We start from the raw sequence: 8,529 nt of genomic DNA on the forward strand, positions 1-8,529 counted from the left end.
GGGATCATATTTGATTCCTACTGTACGTCCACTACAAAGGAGTTAACCCAACGACGCCGAGGGATCTCTGGTAGAAGAACCCACATCACAAGCCCCGAGCAGAGTATGCCCAGAGGCAAAGATTGGGACGCATTTCTGCATAATGCTGAAAACAAGACTGAGCTGATTAAATTTATGGTCACTTACTTCAAAAGTGATTCAGTCAGATCGAAACTCAGAATTCCACTCACCGTGACAGAGGAACAGAATACATGGTTGATCACGCAAACTAAGTTTGAACAACTTGAATCCTGCAACCATCATGAGGCTGACACCAGGCTTGTTCTTCATGCAAGCAAGTGCGAAGGTCCGGTTGTGATTAAGGCTTCAGATACAGATGTACTGATCCTCTTGAGCTATGCCTATTCTGTCTGCAAACCACCACAAGACTGGTTCATGAAGATTGACCATCGGTACGTCAGTGTCAAGAAACTAACGACTCATTTTGGAGATGAAGTGTGTCAAACTCTCCCAGCATATCATAGCATTACTGGATGTGACACGACATCATTCCCATTTCGCATCGGCAAAATCAAGCCATTGAAGAAGATGTTGAAACAAGAGAAATCCCATCTACTCTCTCAGCTGGGCAGATCAAATCAATCTTTTCAAGATGCTACCAGTGCTAAATGCTTCTTCAGAACCTGCATGTATTCTGGAAGTGAACAAGAAAGCTTTGTTGAAACAAGGATCCGAACGTACAACACTCAAAAGGTGAAATCTAGTTCCAGCATCCTTCCAGACGAGAGTAGCACCAATGAACACCTCAAGAGGAGTGACCTTCAGGCATGGGTGTGGTACCAGTGTCTCAAGCAAAACATTGAGTATCCTTCTATCACTGACAGAGGATGGGAAAATACAGATGATGGTATCAGGCCAATATGGTTTACCTGCCCGCAACTCCCTCCAAGCCTCTCCAAGAAAAAGAGCAAGAAAAGACAAATTCAAAGTAAGTATACTAAAAATATATCATTACTTTGATCATTGCTTTTCGTTCCTGTCATAAAGTTCCTCCAATGTATTCCCACTGGCAGTGCATTCATCCAGATTAAATATGTGTAACCTTCCACTTACAGGTCTCGCGGAGTATGATGCAGATTTAGAAGATGCAGTAGAAGAGAGAAGCCAGCCTTCAAGGAAGAAGAGACACAGGAATACAAGCAGAAAACATGTACAAGACAGTGAAGTTCACTGTAGAGAAAGAGAAAAGCAAGGTAGATAAGTCCAAAATGCAATCGTAATTTTGTTATTTTTATATGATTTACTGTTTTGAATCCCGACTATATCCATTCACATTTTTTATAGGTATCGGTGGGGCAGAAGAAAGAGCAGAAGAATCTGAAGTTGATGAAGAGTACCAAGGAGATGGGGAAAATTCGGAGAGCACCATGGAACAACTTTCTTCGGATACCTGTGGACTTTATTCAGACTTTCAGAGTGAAGAGAGTGATCTTGATCTTGATCTTAGTAACTGAGGATTATGTGCCTTTTGAACAACATATTTTTCCCAAAGCATAACCAAAGCCGGGGATCATATTGAATGGGAATTCAGATACATTTTATAAACCTGTGTAGTTTGGTAGACGAAGCAAAACTGACTAGGAGCCGTTCAGCGGCAGCCATCTTGGATTTATTGTTCATCCATGATTTAGGGGATGATCTATTGAGCTAGTGTCATGATAAACCAACTAAATGGATAACCAGACTTTGGAAACCAAGAAATTGAATCAAAATGTATTGTAATATATATTATGGAGCACAAGACATGACTGAATCTGCCACATCGGTGGCCAGTATTGGCAGCCATCTAAGATTTCTTTATGAACCAATGATTTCACTGAAATAAAAAGTACAAATATGGATTCCTTGACCCCAAAAACATATGACTGGACACCAAAATTATAATCATATCACACTCGGAACTGAAGTTATAGCAGTTTCCGTAATACGGAAGTTGCCCGGCGGCCATTTTGTTAATAAAGTACCGATTGTTAATTTTTATGGCTGAGTTATGACTGAGTTATCTTTCTTTATCATAATAGGCCACAATCAGTTGAAAAAAAATCATCTATGGGTAAAAGCAACTCTCAGAAATACTATTTTAGCTATTCTGGTGGCCATTTTGGATTTTTGGCCGCCATCTTGGATTTGAGGCAAATTTCAGGGTGGCCCACAAGCTTATTCGACAGAGTATGATCAAAAGTATATAAATCCACTGAGAAAACCTTGACTGGAAAACGGCGCCATTTCTGCCTGGCATGGACCTGTCTATGATGTGTTGTCTGAGGGCTTTTTGCGTTGGTGGGATAGCCTCTATTGATCTACCAGTCTGGGTGAAGAGATGCTTGCGGGCATCGTTAACATGTTCCTGGCTGCTTGTTCGATCGTAGAGCAGAACAACAAAACGCTCCAGTGGATCCATGTTGTCATTTGCAGTTGAAATGGTTGGTGTGGCAGCCAGTGCGCAGAAAGCTGAGGTGACCTCATCATAGGCTTTCCATGTTTCCCATGCTGTTTTCTTCCCCCTTCCGCCGAAGCAGGACACGGTGTCACACCCAGTGAAGGCGTGGAAGAATGGCAACCCTCGGCACTTGTTTGGTCCCAGTGCCACAGCCATCTCGTGAGCTGCCAAGTGCCTGAAATTCTTCCCTGTGCCAAAAGCAACCCAGAGTTCATCGATGTCAAGATATCCAGTTGCTGCCACTGCAAGGATCAAAACATCTGTGTCCACTGTGCGGATTGACACCTTGGTATAGCCCTGTCTGACTGCATCTTGGACATGGAGTAGTATCCTTGTATCTGCCTCCTCGTGACTACACGGGGAAAGACCAGTAACATCTCGTGGCTGTGTACAAAAAACTTCTTTGTGGTTTGTGGTGACGATTTGCTTGTCAGTCTCAATGTTTGCTATCCTCGTTGCTAGAAAGTCAAACAACTCCACCTTGTTCTCGTCTATGCGAAGGAAGGCCTGCCAGTTTCGAGGGATGGAACTAGATGGCTCAACTCGTCTCCTGGTGCCTTTACCCCTCGTCTTCCTGGTGTCGGCTTTCAAACTGTCTGGGAAATATTCATCCCAGATAATATCAACCCTGCTCTTATTTTGTATCTGAGATGTGATGTATGGCAAGAATACTAGTGATGCATACTCAGAGAAGGTCTTCGCATTACGAGGTGCCAGCATGTTCACGATGGCTGCTCCATCCAGGATCATGACTTCAACAGGGGGGCTTACATCATCATTTTCCCGTGAGGTGATCAGATCTTCTAAGCACCCAACCAGATCAGACTTGGTTCCAAGCCGGATTTTGCCCATTTGTGACAATGCAGGGGGACAAGCTTGGTTTTCATGTGCAAAGAATTCATCAAGATCTCCATTCCGTGTCTGGGATGCAATAAACAGCCTGGAGAACAGAACGCAGTCATTCTTCAGAGATACCACCTTCAACTCTGTTCTTGACTTCTCTCTGACTGGGGGTCGGCTGAAGAGAGGGAGATTGTTTCTTTTTATTGGGTCAGTGATAGGCTTTGTCTGATGTACAAGCCTCTCGTTCACATATGTGTCATACTGTTCTTTTCCCAGCTTCTCGATCTGGTAAAGGGTGTTGATGACTGCTGGGTCTGCCAGGTCTCTGCTGTCTAGCACCAAGAGATCTTTGCTGTCGTCACAGAATGGGTTCCCCATCTCTCCTATGACACGGGTGAGTGCTCTCACATCTCGAGCAAAGGCTACCTGCGTGTGCTTTGTCTGTTCATGGTGTTTTAGTTCAGTTTTCCTAATTCTTTTTTCTGTTGTGGCCTCAAACTTATAGATCAGTTTGGCCATCTCTGGACCAGACACCATCCATCGGCGCAAAGCTGCAGCATTCTCCGTAAGACCTACAGCCCCTCCATCACCTTTCACCAATGCATTATTTTGCTCGTGTGCCTGGTCTAAGGCTATGGCAGAGAATGCACGTGTAGTCTTCTTCATGGTGAAGTTTCCTGCCAGAAACTGTGCGTATACAGTTGGATGCTTTGTTGCAAGTGTCACCATGTCGCGCAAGTGAACTGGGATCCACCTGGCATAGTTTGTATGTCCCAAGGCGAAGAACCATGGTACAAGCTTGGTCAGAGCATCAGTGTACAGTTGGAAGTTTCCTTCACGGACGGATCTCACATAGATCAGGACTGCCAGTTCTAGCTGCATAATTAGGAACCAGAACTGAAACTGTGGACTTGCATTGGCTTGTTCACCGCACCAGTCATCTAGTGGTATCGTATCCTGTCCCTCATCTAGTCCACTGGTGTACTGGCTGTAGGCTTCCTTCAGGAGAAGATAGAGAGTACTGGCTGTGACTTGGTGTGCTCGTCATGTGCGTGTCACATGGGTCACTTTCAGGAAGGAATCAGCAGTACCACTTGTAGCAACCCCTGCAAGCATCAGAACGCCTGTCCACCCACTGCTATCCAGAAGGTCACCGAGGGTTTTCCATGCTGCCATCTCAATATGGAGTCCACCAAAGACCATGACGAAGTGATCTTCTCCGTGTGTTTCTGGCCATCTCCATTGGATCTGTTTGGCAAGTGTGTACAGTGGCTGATCAAGTGTGATTACAGGGATCTGACCTGGATTCAGAATATCGATTGCTTTCTTGATGACATCCATGGAGTGACGAATCATTGCCACAGATTTTGCCTGGTCATAGAAGAGAGGCAGCAATGAAGTTAAGGCCACACTACACTCTGGTTCTTCTGGAATAGACTGCTTGCTGGCATGGTATCCAGCCCATGATACTGTCTCGTCTCCCTTAAGTGGTGTGTCAGATAGCACTGTCTTCTCCATCTGCTCCAGCCACCTGTCAAAATGCAAGATAATGAACACAATTAAGAACAAACAAGTCCACACAAGTTAACAAGTCTTGGTTATTTAGGTACACATATAACTGTCCACAGTTCAAACACAATAATCAGTTACCTGTACTCAATCTGCATTGCTTCAGGGATGAGTTGGCAGTTGCTTTTGTTGGGACCCGCTAGCTTGGGTACAGGTGGGTCACATTTACCCAGAACAACAGGAGGTACGATGGTGTATGACTGTGGCAGGTGTGCATCTGTTGTTGATGTGTCATCTGGGTTTACCCGTTGAACTCCACGGCTATCGCTATTTGGGTGCTGGAAAAGTGAAATGCCAGTGCCATGGAAGGAGTCGTGGGCACTTGTTGAACTGGGGTTATGATCAATGTTATCCACTGCCCCAGTTGTGAAGAGGTCACTTTTTAGCTCAGGGGGGCAAACTGTACCCTCATTTTGGAAGAAACGGCAGATTCTGTTCCCCAAGTCCGTGGAGATGCTAAGCACCCTGTCATAGGAGATCGAGAGACCCAGGTTGAACATAGTATCAACCAGGTCTCTTTTTCGAGTCTTTGTGTGGATAAGGGTGCCCAGGTACACAGGCAGGGGAGTCTCCCGATTGTGACTGTGCCTCGTGGACGTGGTAGTACTGCTACTCTCTCTGCGGCGTGAGTAACTGTTGAACATAAGGAGTTGTGAGATTGTGAGAGTAGGTGTTGATACCGACGAGTGGCTTGACTGCTCTTGGATGTTAGGACCATTCAAGATCATAGAAACTAGTGATACAAGCGAATTAGGTACCGAATGTTCTTGGCAGTGGGCTTCAAATGAACCACTAAATGTTGAGTTCATTTTCAACATGTCTCTACGAACTATATTTGCGGCTCTAGCAAGACAAACTCCATCATTGTCAGTGTCGTGATCACATGCCTTCTGAAGGGCTGAGCCAACATCCTGGTTGAAAGCAAGCAGAATATCTCGACCGGACATGTGCTCCTCTAGGTCTGGAAAATATGTCATGATTCGATCTTTGAGTTTGGTGGAGTGGACACGCCTGGTCAAGACTGTTCCAAGCTGTTCCAGCCTGGTGGTGTATAGTCTTGCTAGGTCTACCAGCTTGAACACTGGTGTCACAAGAGCATCTGTGCGGGCATCATCGATGTAGGACACTAGCTCTCCAAGTGCTATACCGTGATTGATATCATCTTGTTCATTCAGTGTTGTGCTTGTGGCCCTTGCTTTGTTATAAAGTGACACCAGACACTTCACGTGGTACTGTGCATCTTGTGCTATAAGGTCACCTGCACTCAGTTTAGCAAGAAGTGCCTGATCTCCTAGTTTCAGGGCAGCTGTCCTGACATGTTTATCGAGGTCGAAGGTGGAAGCTTTTCGCAGAGAATTAGTACCCGCTGGTTTGTCACAAAAGAAACACTTTTCAGGCTGTGGCTGTGTGTGGTCTACATGTACTCTGTGACGGGTGTACTTTCTTGAGACACTTGCGGTTTCTTCACTAGACGTTTCTCTTTTTTGTGCCCGATGCAGTTCAGTTTTGTTGTATTTCAGTCTGCATGAATCATGCCACTTAGCCTTGTGGCTCTGGAAGGTTGACTGGATACCTTCACCATCGTCCAGGCGGGACAGTTCTAGAGATTTTGGCAGGCAGCCCATCTGGCTGAAGGTGAGGAGATAATCTGCAAGAGTTTGGTATCCGGACCCTGTGGTTCGCTTGGAATCAGCTGGACAGGCAAGGGCCTCATCGGTGACCTCCTGACATAACACACACTTCTCCCAATCTGTCAGATAAGGCATGTTTGTTCCAGATGTACTAGGGCTTTGGGGGTCTAATAGCTTGAAATTTTTGTTGGCCATTGTCAATTAAGCATTATCCACCACCACCATCCAATCAATATACAAATTGGGAACCAAATCTAGGTAGCTACTACAGTCAATGAGCGAAGGTGCAGTGCAGTCGAGTTATCATCTGAAAAAGAAATACATACATTATTATCATAAATATAGTAATTCGCTTTCGTAACTTTTCACTAGCCTTGCATTGTTCCTTATAGTCACCTAGTCTATGATAGGAAAGTTCATAAAGCTACATCAAAGTTGTTCATATAAAGGTATTGAACCAAAATTACACCCAGGAGAAATCAGATAGTCATGCAAAGTTAAATAATTAAACCGCTAGACCAGTCCTGTCTATTGCAATGGTAAACCATTTGTTCTGCCCCTTATAGGCCACCGTAGATTCCAATTTTGAACCCAGTATGAAGGTATTGCATAGCATGTACATGACAATTTATAATATGCTCATTACATTGTGTTTCAATAGCAGCACAAATGACAAGTCTGAAATAATAGGTAAATATGTCCTTCTTAGCCGCCATTTTGGGCCAAGGAGAAATCTGGAATGCCCCTACATCCAAATTTCACTGTAAGGGTATGCCCTAACTGTGTGCCAAGTTTCATGCTTGTATCATCAAAGGCACAATTCTACCACAATTCTTCACATATCTGCCGGACTAAAAATGAATGCAATAAATAATTATGTTGCTGACACTGGATGTTTCAGGAACTTTCACAGGATAAAGTTTGGCCCCTCTTCTTTTTGTGTGCGAAAAATGAAAACTATAACTTTTCCCCCCGCCCAAATACTTCATTATACTGGACTAATTGGTGGACATTTCCTGCACACATCTTTATTCACAGCACATCTGCATGCATGGTTCGAGTATCGTCGGGGTATTTCAGTGGCTGTGTGACCGATTTTGACCAATTAAAAGTAATATCAGCGGATGCACAACCCCCAACATTCCATGAAAAGTGAAAATAGAATTCAAATCCGAGTTGAAACAAGCCCGTACGGCCAGCCTGCACGAATCGGGCCAAGCGAAAAATTAAATAATTACCCACTCGCCACCCGAGGTAACTCGGTCAAATTGAATCTGATTTGCATCGGGTTTGTGGTACTCAGGTATTGAACACCCCGAGCCACTACCAAATCCGAAAACCGAATTCATATTCGAGTTGAAACAAGCCCGTACGGCAAGCCTGCACGAATCGCGCCAAGTGAAAATTAAATAAAACCATACCATGCCAACTTTATACCCTATCATGTTTTTTTAACGAATATGACAAGTATATTTACCCTAGGGTGTAACGTGTTGTTGTTGTTGTTGTAATGTAACGTGTTGCATTTCCTCCCAAAACAACACCAAGGTCTCCTTCGGAATTCTCCCCCTGGAACATTCCAGAACATCATCATGCACTCAACCGCTAAATACAAAACCATTTGTCCATTAAATGCAAACAGATCGTCAAACAATTCCTCAATAAAACACGAAACCATGCTAACTTTATACTCTATCATGTTTTTTAAAATGATATTACAAGTATATTTACCCTAGGCTGGCACCTCAAGCTGCTTTGTGCAAGCTTTGCATAAACTCATGGCCGCCGTCTTTCCCAGGGAATCCCAGCCTAAAAACGCCACGCCCCTCAGCGTCCGTCAGTTCCGCTCCCCAAGGCCAAGGGGCGTGGCTAACTCCAACTCTAAACTCCAAAGTCTAAAGGGACTCTCTGTTATCGTTCGGTGCTGGTTAACAGTTTATCACGCGGTTACATTAATAATAATAATATAGTAAATATAATCGTAAC

At 44.3% G+C, this 8,529-nt stretch overlaps 1 long non-coding RNA gene across 1 annotated transcript; it reads left to right on the forward strand.

Annotated features, from left to right (window-relative positions):
• The first annotated feature begins 797 nt into the window (after window positions 1-797).
• Window positions 798-1,911, forward strand: LOC144890902 (uncharacterized). The gene is made up of 3 exons (XR_013622573.1): window positions 798-988; window positions 1,116-1,253; window positions 1,345-1,911. It is a non-coding gene; the product is annotated as an uncharacterized LOC144890902 (long non-coding RNA).
• Window positions 1,912-8,529: the final 6,618 nt, after the last annotated feature.

Source organism: Myxine glutinosa, chromosome 2 (assembly GCF_964187855.1).
Source record: "Myxine glutinosa chromosome 2, kmMyxGlut1.1, whole genome shotgun sequence".
In the NCBI taxonomy this organism is placed as follows: Eukaryota; Metazoa; Chordata; class Myxini; order Myxiniformes; family Myxinidae; genus Myxine; species Myxine glutinosa.